General features: G+C 39.3%; 1 long non-coding RNA gene across 1 annotated transcript; it reads right to left on the reverse strand.

Moving 5' to 3' along the window:
* Nucleotides 1–10,931: 10,931 nt before the first annotated feature.
* Nucleotides 10,932–11,699, reverse strand: LOC134799943 (uncharacterized). The gene is made up of 2 exons (XR_010145485.1): nt 11,525–11,699; nt 10,932–11,152 (listed from the first exon to the last, which is right to left on the reverse strand). It is a non-coding gene; the product is annotated as an uncharacterized LOC134799943 (long non-coding RNA).
* Nucleotides 11,700–20,427: the final 8,728 nt, after the last annotated feature.

Below are 20,427 nucleotides of genomic sequence, written 5' to 3' on the forward strand. Positions count from 1 at the left end.
ATGCAAATTTTGAGTTTTTTTCTTATGTTTGCTGGTAGAATTGACTTTTAAATGATGATTTTGGATGATAAATATTTAATAACATTCATTTGGATTTGATTTGATTTTACATTTAATATTTGCTTCGGGGTGTGGTGAAAAATTTTGTGTTTCACTCGGGGGCAAATTTTGTTTAACCCTCGTGCTTTGAAACCCTCGCAACGCTCAAGATTCCATTTTTCGAACCACTCGCTACGCTCGTGGTTCAATTTTGGAATCTTTCGCTTGCTCGGGTATCAATATTAGCACGAGCGGTTAAACAACAACTTTGCCCCCTTGTAAAACAAATAACTATATCCCACTTGTAAATCTTGTAATTTCAGCAATGGCGCCGCGGGAAGAGATCATATCACCGCCACCAGAGCGGGCCCCAGTACAAGCGGCCCCCCGACCCCCGGCCCCCGGACGACTGCAGCGCCCCCCGCACGACCACCCCGCCGTCTACATACGACCAGCTACCGTCAGGCCTAACGTCGCTATCCGACGCTAGGTGGCGTTGTTATCAAACTTGATTTTAAATTTTAACTGTACTGTACGGTCAGTGTTACTGTAAAAAGTCGGGTTACAACACTCATATCCAGTATTAGAAAGGTAAAGTGTATTAAATGACAGTAGGTAGGTTGAAATAATGTTTCTGATTCATAAATGTTATGAACAAATATGATGTAGAAAGCGTGATATCATGTAACGTTAAACAAAACTATCTAATTCTGGATATGAGACTAAAAAGTAAAAATATCATTTCACCATGAACTCTATCATTGTCATTAGCAAATTTAGCAATGTCATATTAATAATTTAGTCTCTAAGGTATCTGTATTATGTATAAATATAAGTCTAGTCTGATATAAATGTTTTTAATTTTGTGTTTATCAAATCTAACATACATGTAGTCAATTCAATATCATGTCGGACATCTATAGTTTCTATAGGGACCGTGCGCGTTGGATGGTCTGCTATATTGTGGCCTGAATCGGAAACATATGTACACGTGTAAATTGCCAAAGCAAGTGCTACCATCTACCGTTCATGTAGGTACATTTCCTTGTACATAGTCGGTTCTGCCATCTTGTGGGCTACATCGGAAGCATAAACGTCGCATTTACGCCTCGCGCCAAAAATCTCACGGCTCCTATACTGCCCCCTATAGTTCATGCCCGCCCCCTATAATCCGAGATACTGAGACATTTTTTTCTTTCGCTATTTTAGTTATACCTACTATTAGGTAATGAGTAATGAGCGATCTAAAAACTGAAGAACAACAAGCTCAAAATATCAGTTTAACATTTAATTTAGGTAGGTACATCTTTGATCATCTTAAGATTAATGTTAAGGTTATTAATTATTTTACAATGAACAACCTAATTTTTTTCAACTGTTTTAGTAGACGTACTCATGTATCCACCTCCTCTAAAAAATAATATTAGAAATTAAAGACACACAACCGATTAGAAATAAAATTACACATTTATCATTGCACGAACAAAAGTTATTTAACTGTACCTACAATAAATAAAATAAAAATAAAACTTTTAAAACAATTTTCGGTTACATACAGTTGTAGTTTGACGTCACAAAATGTGGGACTTCCCCCTCCCCTTTGTCATAACTTGTCACATTTTCTTGACCCTCCCTCCCCCTATTAAACGTGTGACGTAATTAATGAATGACCCCTTATTATACTTTTCGAACATTTTGTAAATTTAAATTATACCAAAAGTGCGTATTATACCAATATTATGAGATTTATGAGACGCGTCCGACCCTAACGAGAAAATGCCGTACCAAATAGGTACAATGTGCGGATAAAACTGAGAAAAAATAAATATTGGTAGGATGTTCACGTAATAAGATACTAGATGGCGTTAAGAACGACATTTTTTTCCAGTCATCGCAATGGCACTTTTTATTTAGGGTAACCAAATAAGATAATACGAAATTATAATTCGTAATTATACCTTTGTAGCATTATAATTCTGTAATAACGAAAATAGAGATACACCAAGAAAAGTCTGCTCCGATTTTGATAGCCCACGCAGTGCAAGTGTTATTTTAAACGTCAAACTTCTATGAAATTATGACGTATAAAATTATAAATAATATTAAAAATAAAATTATAATAGACTTTTCTTGGTCACTCTACCAAGATCTAAAGACAGGTGGTTAAGGTTAAAATATATCTTATAGATGTCTTATAGTTAGACCGTAAAAAGTCTGCAGCGTTTTTGATAGCCCACGCAGTGCAAGTGTAATTTTAAACGTCAAACTTCTATGAAATTATGACGTATAAATAACACTTCCATTGCGTGGGCTATCAAATCCGCTGCAGACTTTTATTGGTGCGACTATATCACTTTTTAACCTAACCCGGATGTCATGGTTTAAAAACCTAAAGCACAACCCTAAGGTCTCAACTGACATGTAAAAACAAATGTTAACAGCTCGGCAGGTGTCATTATTCCCTCATCACAATTGATTGGCAACAAATAATAAAAATAAACACGCACGGAGCGGCAACGTCGCGTATCGATCGGCGAAAGCGGCCCGGCCTGCGCTGGCTACGTAAGAAGGGAGTAAGCGCCGTGGTCTTTTCGTGGACATAAAACCTATTTTACAAAGAGACTCGTGTAGTTTCTTTGCCTAGCTAGGTTATAACTATAAAAATAGGTTTGTTACTACGCTTTTTGCTTTACAACTCAGTTGCAATTTGTAATGGGATATATAATGTGTTGGTACACGACTTCAGGTAGGTACCTACGTGTAAGCGGTAGGTAAAATATATTTTGAATTTTTGAGGGTAAATACGTGAACGGAATTTGAATTGTGAAGACACAAGGCACAGGTGCGGGCACTATGCAGGTGATGTTAGAAAAACGGACAGACTATACCTACTTGTATTGTTTATTTTTTACAATTCGATACGATTAGATTCGTTTTGCCTTGTTTCTGTGTAAAAATATTTTTAGATAGAAATCAGGATGATATTGACTTAAATTTCCATATAAACATTTTTGCCTGGCGTCCGTTGGCTCGTTGGGTGGATGACGTTCGGAAGATCGCGGGGCACTTTTGGATGAGACTGGCCTAGGACCGGGATAAGGATAAGTGGCGTACACGAAGAGAGGCCTATGCTCAGCATCAGTGGGCGACTGAAGGCTAGAATGATGATGATGATGAAAAACATTTTTGTAATTTTACTTTCTGACCAGTGACCACTGCAACCTCCTATTTAGGTTAAGATTTTATGAATCGTATGATTCGAACCGGACTAAAAAAGGGAACGTTTAATTTATCCCAGCAATTCCATTCTAATTACTCCAGTGTCAAATACCTATTCAAATTTGTATAATATATTAATAATCAATGTATTGAACAGAATGAATTTATTGTGATAAGGCACATAATATATTCCGGTTTGTCACGGCTCACGATTCAAACATACAAAATCCAATATTTCGTACCTACTGACTTCTGCTAAGAAATAAAGTTGTAATTGTAATTTAAATACATAAGTATAGTGCTTAATGGATAAACTTCGATTAAATAGGTAGTTAGCAAAATTAATAATGTCATCCTCTGTTTCCAACATTCTACATCCGCATTAAGATAATGAAATGATGAATTGGAAAGTGCAGTAAAAAGACGCCTGGTGAGACGAGCTTCCTACGCATTATGTATGTTTGTATGACAGGTTTTTTATAATGGAAACTGTATTAATTTCACATAATCACATATATGCACATAGATGGAAGATGGATTATTAGCATATTAGGTTTTGATGGTTTTTTATCGTAGAGTACAATATTATTTTCTGTTTTTCCCAAGGGTTAAAAAGGGACCCTATTACCAAGACTCCGCTGTCCGTCTGCCTGTCTGGCCGTCTGTCTGTCACCAGGCTGTATTTCATGAACCGTGATAGCTAGACATCAGTTGAAATTTTCACAGATGATGTATTTCTGTTGCCGCTATAACAACAAATACTAAAAACAGAATAAAATAAATATTGAATTGGGGCTCCCATACAACAAACGTGATTTTTTGCCGTTTTTTATAGTTGCTGTAAAAGATATCGAATACCATGCAGGTACCTAAATATAGGCAACTCTATAAGGAAAACTTTAATTATCATGTTGTGTATTGTATTTTTATGATAAAGCAAACGCAAACTACGATATAAGTGAAATTGGTCGAAAACGTAATTATTGAATTAATGTTCCTCAATTAATATCGGCTAATTTAGTTAATTTACGAGTTTCACTCCCGTCCCGTTGGAATAGTTCGTTTCCGTCGTAGCCGTAAAATTAATGATTGTGACATGCTAAATGACCGTAACATTACTCGTATATTATTTAGTATTGTATTTATTAAATACGTACGTCTAGCGTCTGTCTGTCTGTTTGGTTTAAAAAAATGCAGCGTATTAACCGTGGATTTCCAGGCACTAATCAAATTTTGTTTTAATACACAAACAAAATTTGGTAAAACTACACGTTAAGGGCATTGTTTAATTTTCTTATTAAATTTTAACCCTGCTAGCTAGCACCCGAATTATGCACCCTTTTCCATTCAATGCTCATCTTCTTGCTGGCTAGTAGGTAACTAAAATGTATGCATGCAGGTAGACCAGGTAGCAATAATAACACCTTTTTTTCGTATCAAAACTCAGGGTCATCCTAACTAAATTTGCGTGAGCATAGACTTCGTAAAAGATAAATAAAATTGAAAGCAGCATGGCAAATAACTATGGTACTATGGTATAGCTATTTATACAGGCGACGTTGCCACTCCGTGCACGCCTTTCCAAGAGAACCACAAGTATCTTGACCGCATGTAGGCGTCTTATTTGAATTTAAATTATTATAAGAGACCACTCGATCAATTTTTAAATGCATATAAAAATACAGTTTTTTCTATATAGGTGTTCTAATCACGAAGATTAGTATATTGTAAATTTTTTAATTGAGGCTTGTAGTGCTTTTATGAATAAAGTCGGACCAAAAAAGTCTGCAGCGGATTTGATAGCCCACGCAGTTCAAGTGTCATTTATACGTCATAATTTCATAGAAGCTTGACGTTTAAAATAACACTTTCACTGCGTGGGCTATCAAATCCGATGCAGACTATTCTTGGTCTGACTCTAACGTCATTATACCTCGTTTTTTAGGGTTCTGTACCTCAAAAGGAAAATACGGAACCCTTATAGGATCACTCGTGCGTCTGTCTGTCCGTCTGTCACAGCCTATTTTCTCGGAAACTACTGGACCAATTAAGTTGTAATTTTGGTATACAATATGTAAATTAGTGACCTAAAGATGGACATGTTTTTTTTTATAATTTTAAAATACATAGGTTCGAAGTTATTTACGAAAATAGCCAAAAAATGACCATTCCCCCCCCCCCCTTTATCTCCGAAACTACTGGGACTAAAATTTTGAAAAAAATACACAATAGTTCTTTACCTATAGATGATAGGAAAACCTATTAGAAATGTGCAGTCAAGCGTGAGTCGGACTTATGTACGGAACCCTAGAAACGCGAGTCCGACTCGCACTTGGCCGGTTTTTTTTTGCATTAGAAAGATCTTGACGGTTTTTTTTTCTTGTAAAACGCTTTTAAAAACGAAGTATACGTAATCCATTCCCTAAACTTTTCAAATGGCAATAGTTACATATAAAACCTACATAAAATCTAAAAGTAATTTAGCAGCAATCGCTATGGAGGCTGGAGCCAATTTTTAAATGTGTTGCAAAAAACCTGCGTTGGCAAGAAGCTTTTTAAAGCTTTTGAAATATGCATAAAGCTTTCCAGTTGGGGCAAAAGTTTTCGTTTATAACTTTGGGAGTTTTTTACGGGAAAGCCATAAAACAACTATTGATTAATATGCTGTACGGTAGGATCGTAATGTACAAAAGTTCCTTTAGTTTAGGTTCTTTATAGACCTTGACTATATGAAAGAAATAAAGAAAAGAAAGAAAGTCATTTATTGTAAAAACCTTCTACATACAGCGCCACTTCAGTTACAAAAAAAGAGAGAAGAACTTACTCACTAAAACACTTAAAGGGTAATTGTTAAAGTAAATGTTACACAAAAATAGACAAGTCCACCAGCAAACTGAAAAATAAAAGAAAAAGGAGTAAGATAACTACTAAAAAATAAGTAGGTACTTAAGTTAGTTTCAGTGTTTAAGGTTGGTATTCCACCTGTCCAATGTGTATTTTGTCTCATATTTTGCTTTATGAGAGAGAGACGCAATGACATTGGACCAAGATATTGGACAGATGGAATACCACCCTAAGGGGCTGTCCATAAATTACACGTCATCGTTTTCTGTCCCTGACCCCCCCCCCCCCCCTAAAATCTTCCAAAAATCATGCTTCGCATGACCCCGTTTCCTCCTTTCCTCCTACGTCATGCTATCATAATCCGATGTCCAGACCTCCCCCCTTGAAATGACATAATTTATGAATAGCCCCTAAGTTTAATTTAAAAAGTAAAATAAAACTTGATAGGTAGGTACCTAATGTGTGTTCCGTGTGTCTCCCGATACCAAATAATATTAATAAAAATATAGTTCAATGCCAAGACCGTATGACTAGGTACATAAACAAACTAAAAAAATAAACTTAGGCATTGTATTCAGAAAACCTAGACTAGCGCCAAGAAAAAAATCACAAACAACTTTTTTCGGCAGAGATATTGAAAAAGTTCCAGCTGTCAACTATTTTCTTTGGATTACTTCCAGAGTCGTATTAGCGTAGTTTCCATTAAAGTCTGATGAGTTTACCTATAGTTATCACTCAAAATAAATATGCATGACTCAAGTCAAGAGCGATATGGCAGAGTAAACGAAATTTCGATTTTCAAAGATCGCACCCTAAGCAGACCCTCAAAAGTTTTATCTATTTGATTTGTCTGTAAATCGTGTGGAAGCCTCGAAATCTACCTAGAGTTAGACCAAGAAAAGTCTGCAGAGATTTTGATAACACTCGCAGTGCAGGTGTCAAACTTTTATGAAATTATGACGTATAATAAATAACACTTGCACTGCGTGTGGTGTCAAAATCTCTGCAGACTTTTCTTGGTCTAACTCTACATCTACATGCGTATACATTATCCATTCTGAAAACTCGCACATACGCAGAGCCCCCCTGCCCCTAAAGGAGGGTGGGGGTGGGGGTGGGGGGCACCCTCGGGGAGAGGGGGCGACCTTCGTGGACGCGACACATAATTACTGCCCTACCCTGTCAGGTAGGGATTCCACGATTTGTTGGGACGAGGATATTTGGGAATATTTTTGTAACTACGCTGGCTCAGGGACCCAAAAGGTTTGGCCTTCGACATTAGAGAACGCCCCTCTTTCCTATCTGAATTAGTGAATTATCAAAATCAGAGATGCTGACCTGCAGTGAATGTGGCCGTACATTTGCTGCTAAAATGGTTATGTTAGCCACCTGAGAGCTCATAAACGTCGCTCTCTATAATCAGTAAGTGTACTAAAAAGTCGCCGTGGTCGCAACCGGCCAGGACAATAGGTATATGATGATCAAACGGTTTCCGAAAAAAGAACGCCGATCTTCAAAACCAAAGTGATCCCATAAGTGCTCAGTGAACAAAGTTTTATACGGAGCACTAAAAAAGTAAAAACACAAACGAGACTGTCCTACAAAGCCCCAGAGCGTGCGCTCCGTATTCCGGACCCGACCTCCGCTCCGTACGCGTCGATCACTCCGTAGTGAAATTGTCATTTTTGTCATTCAAACGTGTCACGTCATTAATGTTTGTTCCCGAACAGCTTGACATGAGCGATTTTCAAACGTTTTGTCCAAAAAAAATATAATAATTAAAAATAAAGGGTTTTCTCGCTTAAAATCATTTAGAGTTAGACCAAGAAAAGTCTGCAGCTATTTTGATAGCCCACGCAGTGACAGTGTTATTTTAAACGTCAAACTTCTATGAAATTATGACGTATAAATAACACTTGCACTGCGTGGGCTATCAAAATCGCTGCAGACTTTTCTTGGTATAACTCTATCTCTACTAGTAATAAGTACCATACTTATTGTATTTTCCGGTTCGTCACGTTTCGATTATGATTTTTTAAATAATTTGTATGTGCGTGATGCACAGCACAGGGGCACTTTTCCCCGTACAAAAATGTTACAATTATTTTATAGCCTATTTTATTAAGAAGAATCGTTTAATCTGATTTTGAGAAAAAAAAATGTTCTAATCTGAACCTAAAACTATTTATTTGGTACCTATCGAAAGTATCGGTGTAAGTTTCGTCAGAACCCCAAAACCATCAACAACTCACAGTCACTCTTTATTAATACATTTGGGCGCTTTCCAAAATTTTTCTTCATCGCAATCGTTTTCCCTAATTAGAATGTTTATCTACAAAGCAAAATAAAAACATATGTAGGGCACTTTTTACTCCTGGGTGCATTGAAAACCAGTGGCATCCTAATTGTATTACGCCAAATTTTAAATATTTTCTATTTCTATAGCAAAATTGAGTTCCCGGTGCGTCACACATACTTCTAAACGAGGTGTGATTAAATTACACGTGCTGACTCCGATGTTTTGATGCAGGACGGCTTATAGTGCGACAAAAAATATTAGAAATTAAATAAAATTAATAAAAAAAAATCCATACTAAATTGTTGCCATGTTTAAGCATTTTACGTCAAAAATGTGACAGTTACGTAGGAAGTGGTGCCCTCAATAATTTCTACAATTTCTTGTCGGACTAGGTATAATAAAAAGTTCAAACCTACTAAAACGTGACATTCCGGAAATTACACTTCGGGACATCCAGTCTTTTTATTGACTGAATTTTGGATCGATGCTAACGAACGAAACTATACATTAAAAAAAATTGTTCTGAGATAAATATTGTAAGTAGGTAGGTACTGTGTCCACGTACGGTCAGCACCAGCAGGGGCGTGCCCTCCGCATACCATAATACTCGTCATAGTAATACCTCCCTACATTTTCCCGTCCGTCGCGTACTGGACTATATTTTTACGTAGTAATAGGTATTTCCTGCAATTTAGTCCCCTTCGCAACCCTCTGCAGAACCCTACTTTGAAGGGTTTCATCCCTTTTAATGAATGTGCTGTAGCGTCTCTGATTATTCGTGATATTTTACGAGTTTTTTTACAGATAGGTACCTATATCGGAGCTGCCAAGGTGCCATACATATCTGAGCATGCACTTTAACGCCTTGATAAAAGAGGCTTATCTAATACCTTTACACGAGCCATTCTTGTTTATATATATTTATTTCGGGGATCTCGGAAACGGCTCTAACTATTTCAATGAAATTTGCTATATGGGGGTTTTCCGGGGCGAAAAATCGATCTAGTTAGGTCTTATCTCTGGGAAAACGCGCATTTTTGAATTTTTATGTTTTCCGAGCAAAGCTCGGTCTCCCCTCCCAGATATTGTTGTGTTATATTATAATAATATGAACACCTTGGCCACTCAGACTCAGATAAAGATACCTATATCTGGTAGCGACTGTACATACTAGGTCCTTGAGTTTTTGCTATATCAATGAGTATAGGAAGCGTTAGTCAACTTGTTTTTAGGGTTCCGTACCCAAAGGGTAAAAACGGGACCCTTTACTAAGACTCCGCTGTCCGTCTGTCCGTCACCAGGCTGTATAAGTGCTGTAACTCATGAACCGTGATAGCTTGATAGTTGAAATTTTCACAGATGATCTATTTTTTTTATTATGTAGGCCATTAGCCAAAGTAACCACAACTACCTAGAGTTAGACCAAGACAAGTCTGCAACTATTTTGATAGCAGACGCAGTGCAAGTGTTATTTTAAACGTCAAACTTCTATCAAATTATGACGTATAAATAACACTTGCACTGCGTATGCTAACAAAATCGTTGCCGACTTTTCTTGGTCTAACAAGCATAAACCTCCCATTCTACGTTACGTCCTGTAGTGTATGAGTATAGGATTTCCGTAGCTTGCCAAGTTTTAAGACTCATTTTAATTTGAAATGCGGCCGATTGTGATTGTGCGGTATGTCAGGAACGTAGCAAGTGGAAATCCGTGGTCTCTGCCTACCCCTCCGGGAAATAGGCGTGATTAGGTATATGTATGTATGTATGTAGGTATGTGATCGTAAAGGCAATTTCTTAATTTCGTGCCAAACTGCCAACGCACGGAATACCTACCTACATTTACCTACCTACGCTGCGCTGGGTGCAACTAAGGTGCAAAACAGGTTTCCTACAAGTCCTACCTACAACTGGGGTCCGAGGGTACAGAGTACAGACCACCTGGCATTGCAAATAACAGTGTATATCGGTATGTAGGTATACCTATACCTACCTAAAATAATAGGTACATTTTAGTTTGAATTGTTGCAACAGAGTTTCCTTATGAAGTATTTTTATTGTCATGTCAAACCCCCTCAACGATACAAATAAGTCGGTACCTATGTATGTGTAGCTAATGGATTTATGCTCTGCCAGGCATTTTGTAATTCTGTCTCAAAATGTAATTTTTCTTAAAAATTCCACGCGTAAAATGAAAACGACACCGTTGGGAAGGCCGGATTCGTACGCCACACGATTTTAGCATAGTTCACGATCCTGCCAGCAACTATGTGGGTTAGGGCAATGCGCATATATGTCTAGATAGCTAGGATCTCTATATCTATACCAGAGTCAGGTATCAAAAGGCCCACGAGGGATTTCGCCCGTCCCAGCACTTTCGTAATCCGTGGAACGTGGTACCGAATGCCTGGGCGAGCTGGCAACGTCGCGCGTCGACCTCGCTATCGCCACCCGCGGTGACGCGATCTGAAAGGTCACCAGCCGCGGCGTCCACCGTCCGCTAATGTCTTCGTTTGGCTAAACAATCGCAGTTTTATAAAATTTTATTTTATCCCATAACTAAAAAAATAATCTTACGACGTGGCGTCTTGTGTGTCTTCTGTCCCACTCGCTTCCGTCTCGCTCGGCCCCTCCCCCCGACGGCCGCGCCGCCTGGCGGTCGCGCCGCGCAACACGATCGTCTCTACGGCGTTGCCACTCCGTATAATTTCGCTCGACGTAAATTTCATACTAAACAGTTCAATGGACTTTCTGAAAACTAAAAACGTGTCAGTATACGTAAAACGGCATGTGTTAACTAGGAAATCGTCGTAAGTGTTGTTTAAAGCGTTCATTTGCGTTATTTTGTGTGTTTTCTAAGTGCGAAGTTCCGTTGTCGTGTCTTGTGTGGTGTCGCGATCTGCTTGGAGCCACCACGTTGGATTACAGCTAAAAAGGTACGTTTTAAACGGTCTTCCTCCGTCCAAAACCCATTTAGACTGTTAGAAAAGTGATTATAATTAGTGCCACCAGTGGAAAATGTACTTAGCATTTCTCTAAACTTTTACTATTTCGTCATAGTTTTCTAGTTCATTTTGCTGCGCATATAACGGTTTAGGCATCGCGTGGAGCAGGGTAACAGACCTGTAGCCTATGTGGTAGTAGACCACGTGTTTTTAACCATTACATAAGGCATACGATAAGCTTATCTAGTGGCTAGAGACATTGTTATTTTAGTCCTCTCGCCCTTTGGCTTTGCAGAAATAGCACGGCGCTTTGCACATCCGTCAATTAACTAACACGGAAATATATAAGCTAATTCATAATTACTAGTTACCTATAATTGCCTATAATATAACCCATGTGTAACTTAACGATATGCTTACGTGGACGACCATGTAGCGGGCCATGACAGGCCCATGTGGAAAAGAAAGAAAATATTTTTTTTCTAATCTAAACAGTGATGTTACCAATCGATTCTACACTAAAATCGGTTTATTTTGACACCCTATATGCCAGGTCTAAAAATATTATAAGCCGAAAAACAGATTTTTTCTAAAAAACCTCAAAATTAAGTCGCGTGAAAGCAAGCCGTGTGAGAGCGGAGTTCCGATGATAAATTCGTGTGGATTGCTTCTAAAGATAAAACCTAAGATGAAATATCGCCAAAAGGTGTATTTTAGGGGGTTTTGAAAAATAATGCCGTCTCGTCAATGTTCGTGATCTGATGATCTCAGTGTTCGGTACATTAAAAAAAATAACTGCTTAAAATTGTTGCGTGCATAACTCTATTTAGGGTTCCGTACCCAAAGGGTAAAAACGGGACCTTATTACTGAGACTCCACTGTCCATCTGTCTGTCTGTCTGTCCGTCTGCCTGTCACCAGGCGGTATCTCATGAACCGTGATAGCTAGTTAAAATTTTCACAGAGGATGTACCTATTTCTGTTGCCGCTATAACAACAAATACTAAAATAAATATTTAAGTGGGGCTCCCATACAACAAAAGTGATTTTTTGCCGTTTTTTGCGTAAATGGTACGGAACCCTTCGTGCGCGAGTCCGACTCGCTCTTGGCCGGTTTTTGTTATTTCAAAAATATTGTGTACGTAGATATACCTAGCCTAGCAGTGGCGGCGCGTCTAGATTGTTCGTAGGAAAACCGTTACCTTTATCTTTATTATGGTGGTGGTTCTCCAGTAGCAGTAGCACTTTATACATATATGCATATGTACAAACTTATTCATCATAAACGCGCTACAATAAACCTCAATTAGCTAATAGGTAATCGGTTGTCTTTATCTGTCATTTTGACTTATGTATTTGTAAGAAAGGGATAAAACATAATTTAACTAAAGGTTCTGTCACACAGGCGCGTTTTCCGGGCGGGGCGTGAGCGTTTTATATGTAAAAGCGGCGCGCCCAGCTCACGCGCCGCCCGAAAAACGCGCCTGTGTGACGGAGGCTTAAATCAGGCCTGTAAAGTTTTATGAATGAGGAGGTTAGTGTGTACAAGTGCCTCAAAATGGCAAGCTTAAGTGTCGTTAAGCTTACCTCCGTTGAAAACCTTTAAAAAAATAATAAAAACTACCATTCCATTTAAAATAATCAATTATCAGTATTCTAGGTCTCTTTCAAAAATAAATACTTACTACTATGCTAACCTTAGTCTGTCAGTGCTATGCTGAGATGTGACAATTTCGTGCCTTTTAATACCTACCTAAGTTTAGTAGATACTGTGTCATGAAACTAAGCACTAAAAATACCAGTTCAGTAATAACCGTTATAACATACCTACCTACCTATAAGTTACCTTAAAAGTCTAAATCCTCCTACCTAACTTACTATCCATGGTATAATAATATACTCCGCCTGGTACTCCATTCCCGTCTTTTCTAGGTCACCTAACTGACACGGGCCTACGTCATCATGCGACAGCGCTATATGATAATATGCGATAGCGCTATATATAGCGGCCATGTTGTTGTGACGTAGGCCCGTGTCACTCTGGGAATGGAAGACCATGTTTTATTAGACTATGTTACTATCTACATTTTTTACTACTTACCTAGAAGTAAATTTTAATTTATACTTAGTAGGTATGCATTACCTAAAATTTAACGCTCGCTCATGTAACAGTATCACGCATGTAACCTTCACGTAACACCCCAGTTGTAGGCGTCCATAGGTTACGGTGGCCGCTTACCAGCAGGCGGGCCGTTACTTATTTGCCAACGACGTGGTTAACCAATTAAATCAACGTGGCTGATTATTAGACTTTGTATCAGGCCACGCCATGTAAAAAAAAATAAACAAGTTTTTTTCTAACCGAATAGTGATGGCACCAATCGATTCTACACAAAAAACTATTCATTTTGACACCCTATATGTCATATCCCAAATTCGTAAACACTTAAAAACAGATTTTATTCGAAAAGCCTCGAAAAATATTATTGGAGATGGATGGATGGAAATGGAAAGCAAGAAAGCATAAGCTCATGCTTTTCATTATGTTGGGGCCCCTTGGGGCGGGGGCCCTGGGCACGGGCCCCGTGTGCCCTTATGGTAGAGACGGTACTATTTTTAAAGGTGTACATTTTTTTATGTCGCAAGCTTGTAGGTAGGTAGGTATATTGCAATAACGTTATGTTGCATCCTACATGCTCGTGACCGTTTTTAGGGATCCGTACCCAAAGGGTAAAAACGGGACCCTATTACTAAGACTCCACTGTCCGTCTGTCTGTCTGTCACCAGGCTGTATCTCATGAACCGTGATAGTGATATTTCTGTTGCCGCTATAACAACAAATACCAAAAACAATAAAATAAATATTCAAGTGGGGCTCCCATACGACAAAGTGATTTTTTTGCCGTTTTTGCGTAATGGTACGGAACCCTTCGTGCGCGAGTCCGACTCGCACTTGGCCGGTTTTTATGAGATTCAGCAAGTATAACAAAGCATGACATTCCAATGGTGTATGTTACTTAGGTGTATTGTGTCTATAAAGTCCAGGGGTAACCAACTATCGGTTCGCTTGCTACTGTCACGTGGCAAATTAGGTAGGTACCTCAAATAGGTATTTCACATCGAAAATTCATAAATAATACCTATCAACTTAAGCAGGCCACTGACGAGCCTCCCAAATGGATGCCATTACAATGGATTCACCCAAATGGACGGCATCCTAATATTAAACATTGTACGTTTTTGACATTCACGGACCGATTTTGGAGTGCAGCCACGCTATTTGGACTGTTGGAAGGCTCGTCAGTGGCCACCTTTTAGATTCGTTCTAGGCACGCCATCGCCATATTATATTTTTTCTTAGATACCTATTTCATGTTCATATATCCGGTATTTATAAAATACCTTGGAGCTATTGGAGCATATAGCTATTTTTTGATTAAGTGGAGCATTCCATTTTATCAGATCAGAATGCTCTTCTATGTTTTTTAGCATTTTATAATCGTAGGAAGGTTTGTTTCGGATTTGCCCAACCCATCTGTTAAATATTTGACTCAAACTATGGGTAATTGAAGACCGGTCTGGCCTAGTGGGTAGTGACTAGGATTGCCAGACATACTATAATATATAGTATTTTACTATATTTGGCCTCCGTATACTTTATTAAATACGAAACACATAAAGTATGCTAAAAGTAAAAGACTCCGATGCTAAAATACTTTATTTAAAACTGGAACTAGAACAAGCAAAAAATATGTAAAAATTAAAGAAATACTTTATTTTTTCTGCGTATAGGTACTTTATTTTTTGATCCTTTAAACCGCCAAATACTATATATCTGTAAAAAAAATCTGGCAACCCTAGTAGTGACCCACTTTGACCCATTCAGTGACAAGCTTTGCATAGTTTGGGGCTAGGTTAATCTGTGTAAGATGTCCACTAATAAAAAAAATTGCTATTAATCTCAAAAACTATCTGTACAAAAAGTTATTTAGCATCCGTTACCCATACTGGTACGACATGGGGTTCTTCAAGAAGCGAGTATCCAGCGTTCTCAAGGGTCGGAAGCGCTTAAGTGGCTCCTCCAAACTCCAATGTTGCTTATGTCCATAGGCAAAGGTGACCGGCTTCCCATTAGGCGGCTCGTCTGCTCGTTTACTATCACATAAAAATTCTGATATAATACTTGATCTACGGGCAATGTAGACACATTGTCCGTAGAACCGATGGCCGTTGGGGCGGAAAGGTTCTCGAGTGGCGACCACGTACCGGAAGGCGCAGCGTGGGTAGGTACAAGGTGGACTGACGACCTGGTAAAGGTCGTGGGAGTCCGCTGGATGCGGGTAGCGCAGGACCGGTCATTATGGCACTCTTTGGGGGAGGCCTATGTCCAGCAGTGGACGTCCTCTGGCTGATATGATGATGATGATGATGATGACTTGATCAAAGGTTTGTCACTCCTGGTATAGTCCATAACACAGATATCTGATCACTTTAACAATATTAAATATCGAGTTACGTTCTCAAAATTCGCTACTGTCGAGAGTGTCAGCAAAAAACAAGCAAACACATGTAGGTTGTCCAGTCACTGGCAATAATATATAATATGTAGTGTCCGACCGAAGGTTCGGTTTCGGTTTCGGCCAGTTTCGGCCAAAAAATCATGTTTCGGCTGTAGTTTCGGTTTCGGCCAAAAAACGGCCGAACCTTTCGGCCGGGCCGAAACTTACGAAATGGCACTTCGGACAAAGACCAAAAGTTGGGGAATAAGTAGGACAACAATAGTAATAACCTACATTTACTGATTCATGTATAGGTATATTATAAAACACAATTGCACCAATGAGGGCGCCACTGGACGGTCGACGCAGTCTTATGAGGCTGTCAATACCTATAACGCGCACACTGTCTATCGCACACATTGTATCGGAGTGAATGAGATAGCACTATCGCACGTAGCCGTTGGCCGAGTATCAGCTCGGCCCGAGTCGAACGATGTCTTTTTCGCTCTTATTCAGTCACTTTCCTATCTACCTCTAATGGCAAATTTTAAGCGAGGCTAAAGGCTACGCTCAAGTAGTACTGCAAAGTTGATTTTCTGACTATTGATTAAAACGAAGATAAAACCCTTAAATGTGTCCCCAGTGCAGTTTTTCATACGAATGCTCAACCTTAGCCTCACTTTTTACCTCAATTTACCATTTGGTTTGTGTTCCACATGTCCTCTACTTCAACTTAGCCGTTCGCCTCGCTGCGCCATGCTCGGCCTGCGCGTCTCGCTTTTTAATACAATGGACATTGGTTGGAGTCTGTGCTCAACTACTTATCCTGAAGCCTGAAGCACGGCTTTTACTTCACATGGAAGTTCGCCTCACTGGGGCACTTCGGACTTTTAGGCCCAGGTGAAGATCGGTACCCGGCCTTACGATTATCATCATTCACTTGCCCTTATCCCATTCATTTGGGGTCGGCGCAGCATGTCTTTTTCTTCCATACCTCTCTCTCGCCCGTCATCTCATCATTCACTTGCGTTCGTTTCATATCATCTCTCACACAGTCCATCCACCTTTTTCTCGGTTTTCCACTCCCGTTACTTCCCTTGCGATATTGTTAACAAAAAATTTCGCGCTCGCTGCGCTCGCGTTTTCGGTTGGTTTTTGGTTGACCCTGTATCTGATCTACATGTTAGCTTGACTGGTGAATGAATAGAGTTAGACCAAGAAAATTCTGCAATGATTTTGATAGCATACGCAGTGATACTAGTGCAAATGTTATTTATACGTCATAATTTCATAGAAATTTTGACGTTTAAATAACACTCGCACTGCGTGTGTTATCAAAATCGTTGCAGAATTATCTTGGTCTAACTCTAGTAATTTTCTTAAAAAACTGCGTAAGTAACATCAATTTCAAGGACATTGGGTGTTGACAGCCCCATAATATTTGTGTAAAAGCGGTTTTATGACATTTTTTCAACGATTTTATCAAGTCTACAAAAGGTTCGGTTTCGGTTTCGGTTTCGGCCGAAACTAGAGCCAAAGCCGAACATTCGGTTTCGGTTTCGGTTTCGGCAAAAAAACATGTTTCGGTCGGACGCTAAATAATATGTTACTAATGTTACTCTTCGAAGGCCGCAAAAATATGTGACACGCTCTTATGGCTCAAATAAGATCGTGTCAGATATTTTTGCGGCCTTCGTTGTGTAACATATTATTGCAGGTGAGTGTACAGTGATATCTCACAGACGAAGCGCAAAAAATTAAAGTCTCCTTGTGTTTTTTACAAGCTTTTTATTAACTTGCAATGTATGTAGTACCTATGTATGTTTGTACGGGTCGAATCTTGAAAGATTCAAAGAATTTATTTGTATAGAACACATGAAAAGGATTGCAAGTTAAATTTGACCCACTTCCCGGTTTCCGATGAAGCTGTCAATTTACATGTTCATATAAAGTCGGGTGACCATGGACGTACGCAGGATTTTTTAAGGGGTGGGGCAGAAGTAGGGGAAGCTGGGTACGTTGTAACAGGGTACGGTTAAAACAGAAATTCTTAGCTTATGGTCAGAGACCAGGGTGGGGCAACTGCCCCACCTTGCCCCACCGTGGGTACGTCTATGCGGGTGACAATGCATATTATTTAGGTAAAGTTAATATTTTTGAAATATTGGTCCCAAAATTCAAAAAGCTAATGTTTCTTGTTTGTGTTATGTTTAGTTTGGCTGTAATTTTATTTATTTATTTTAATCTTTATTGCACAATACATAAAGGTACAAATGGCGGATTTAATGCCTTAAGGCATACTCTACCAGTCAACCATAGGGGGCTGTCCATAAATTACGTCATCGATTTTTGACTCCCCCTCCCCCAAATCATCCAAAATCATGCTTCGAATGACCCCGTTTCCTCCTATGTCATGCTACCATCATCCGATGTCCAGACCCCCCCCCCCCCTAATTTGAAATGACGTAATTTATGAATAGCCCCTAGGGCAAAACAGAAATTCTCGAATGTGGATGAGAAAAATATTTCGGAAAACGTAACAACTACCTATAAGCAATCGATATTAAACTTTCGTGAGACATATTTTAAAATGTTTATACGACAACGGTTGAACGGGTGAGTGAAACCGTGTCGTATAAACATTTTACCTATAAGCAATTTTGGACATTGACAACATTATTTTACTCATTGATTTGACTCACTCATTGAGTAACAAAATTTACATATCTGGGAAGTGTTATGAACCCCCTGGGAGGTGCAGAAGCGGATGTTGAAGCTCGCATCAATAAAGCCCGCGCCGCATATGCGCAGTTGAAACCCGTATGGACTTCCACAGTCATCACTCGCCGCACCAAGCTTAGGGGTTTTCAACTCGAACGTAAAGTCGGTCCTCCTATATGGATGCGAGACATGGCCCGTCAAGCAAGACATAACCAGTAGACTCCAGGTGTTTGTAAACAAGTGTTTGCGGCGAATCGTAGGAGTCTACTGGCCACGGACCATCTCCAATGTTAAACTATGGGAACTGACTGGCCAAAACCCTTTAGCTAAGGAGATACTTCTGCGGAAATGGCGCTGGATAGGACATGTTTTACGAAGGCCGAACAATCACCTATCCAAGCAAGGGCTGACCTGGAAAATTCCCGGAAAAAGAGGGCAAGGTCGCCCACGTACCACCTGGAGGCGCACAGTGGAAAAAGAGGCGGCATCAGTTGGCCTCGGCTGGGCGGAGCTGGAAGAGGCCGCGCTGGACCGCGAAGAATGGAAATCCCTTCTGAGAGCCCTATGTCCCTGATGAGGGATAACAGGATATCATCATCATCATCATCATTGATTTGACTATAGTTTCTTCATATGTCGTTTTCAGGCAAAACAAATAACATTATCGGTTTTCGATAAGAATGATTTTCAATAGCACCGTTATTGCAATATCGCCCTAGGCTGTCAAGTATTTTGCTTGAGCGCGTCGCAAATGATGATTTCATTCAGCGCATTCCTTAGCAAAGTAAATTGTTTTCACTATATTATCGCCATTATCGGTGACCGATCGCATTACGACAATCAGCGTTTGTAATTAGTAATTAATGGTAAAAGGTATTTGCGGAGTTTACGGTCATATGAACCTAGGGGCTGTCCATAAATTACGTCATCGATTTTTGACGATTTTGGACCCCCCCCCCCCCCCTATAATCATCCAAAAATCATGCTTCAAATGACCCCATTTCCTCCTACTCCATGCTACCGTCATCCGATGTCCAGACCCCCCCCCCCTAATTTGAAATGACGTAATTTATGAATAGCCCCCTACTTACCAGTTGCAATACGTAGTCACTAATTATTACTAATACCACAGAATAAGTAATAGTATCAGCATTGCGATACAGCGAGGAAATGCCGCCAGCATCCTTGGTACAATGCCTCAAGGGCCTATTTTAGATTTAAGCTAGTTATTAATTTCTTTTAGTAGTACCACTGTATATATATATAGTAATAGTTCTAATAGTAAAATTTACGACATTTTTGAAAGTTATAAAAATTATAATTTTTCTAAAAACTTTGTCAACTCGTGGACTACTTCTAGGAATGTCTAAATTAAATGACATAACGCATAACATAACGTAGGCAGAATTTACATAAAACTAATACATTTAAATCTCTATGAAATAATTACACGTAAATAACGTAAATAAGAGTTATTATAGTACCGGTAGTTCCATACAATGTAACAGCCATTTCAATTTGGTATTTCACGATCTTTTCATACATTGTAGGTCACTATGTATGCTGTGGACTTATTCACGAAATCACGACTTTTCGCTTATCATAAATATGAAGTAATCTGTTTTGCTGTCACCACTGATTTCACTACAGTGTAGGTATACAAATAGCTGATTTACATTCGCGTGCGAGCTGCGAGCCGAGACGCGAGTGTAATCGGTGGGCTCGTGGCTCGGCCAGTGGGGAGACACTTCTGACTTCGGGCAAATTCGGCTCCGGTCGGCTCAGCATTGCTCCGAGCAATTATTAGGGTTGGCACCACTTGACGCCCTTTTGCGTGCACGACCACAGATAAGATAATCACT

Source organism: Cydia splendana, chromosome 19 (genome assembly GCF_910591565.1).
Source record: "Cydia splendana chromosome 19, ilCydSple1.2, whole genome shotgun sequence".
Taxonomy (NCBI): Eukaryota; Metazoa; Arthropoda; class Insecta; order Lepidoptera; family Tortricidae; genus Cydia; species Cydia splendana.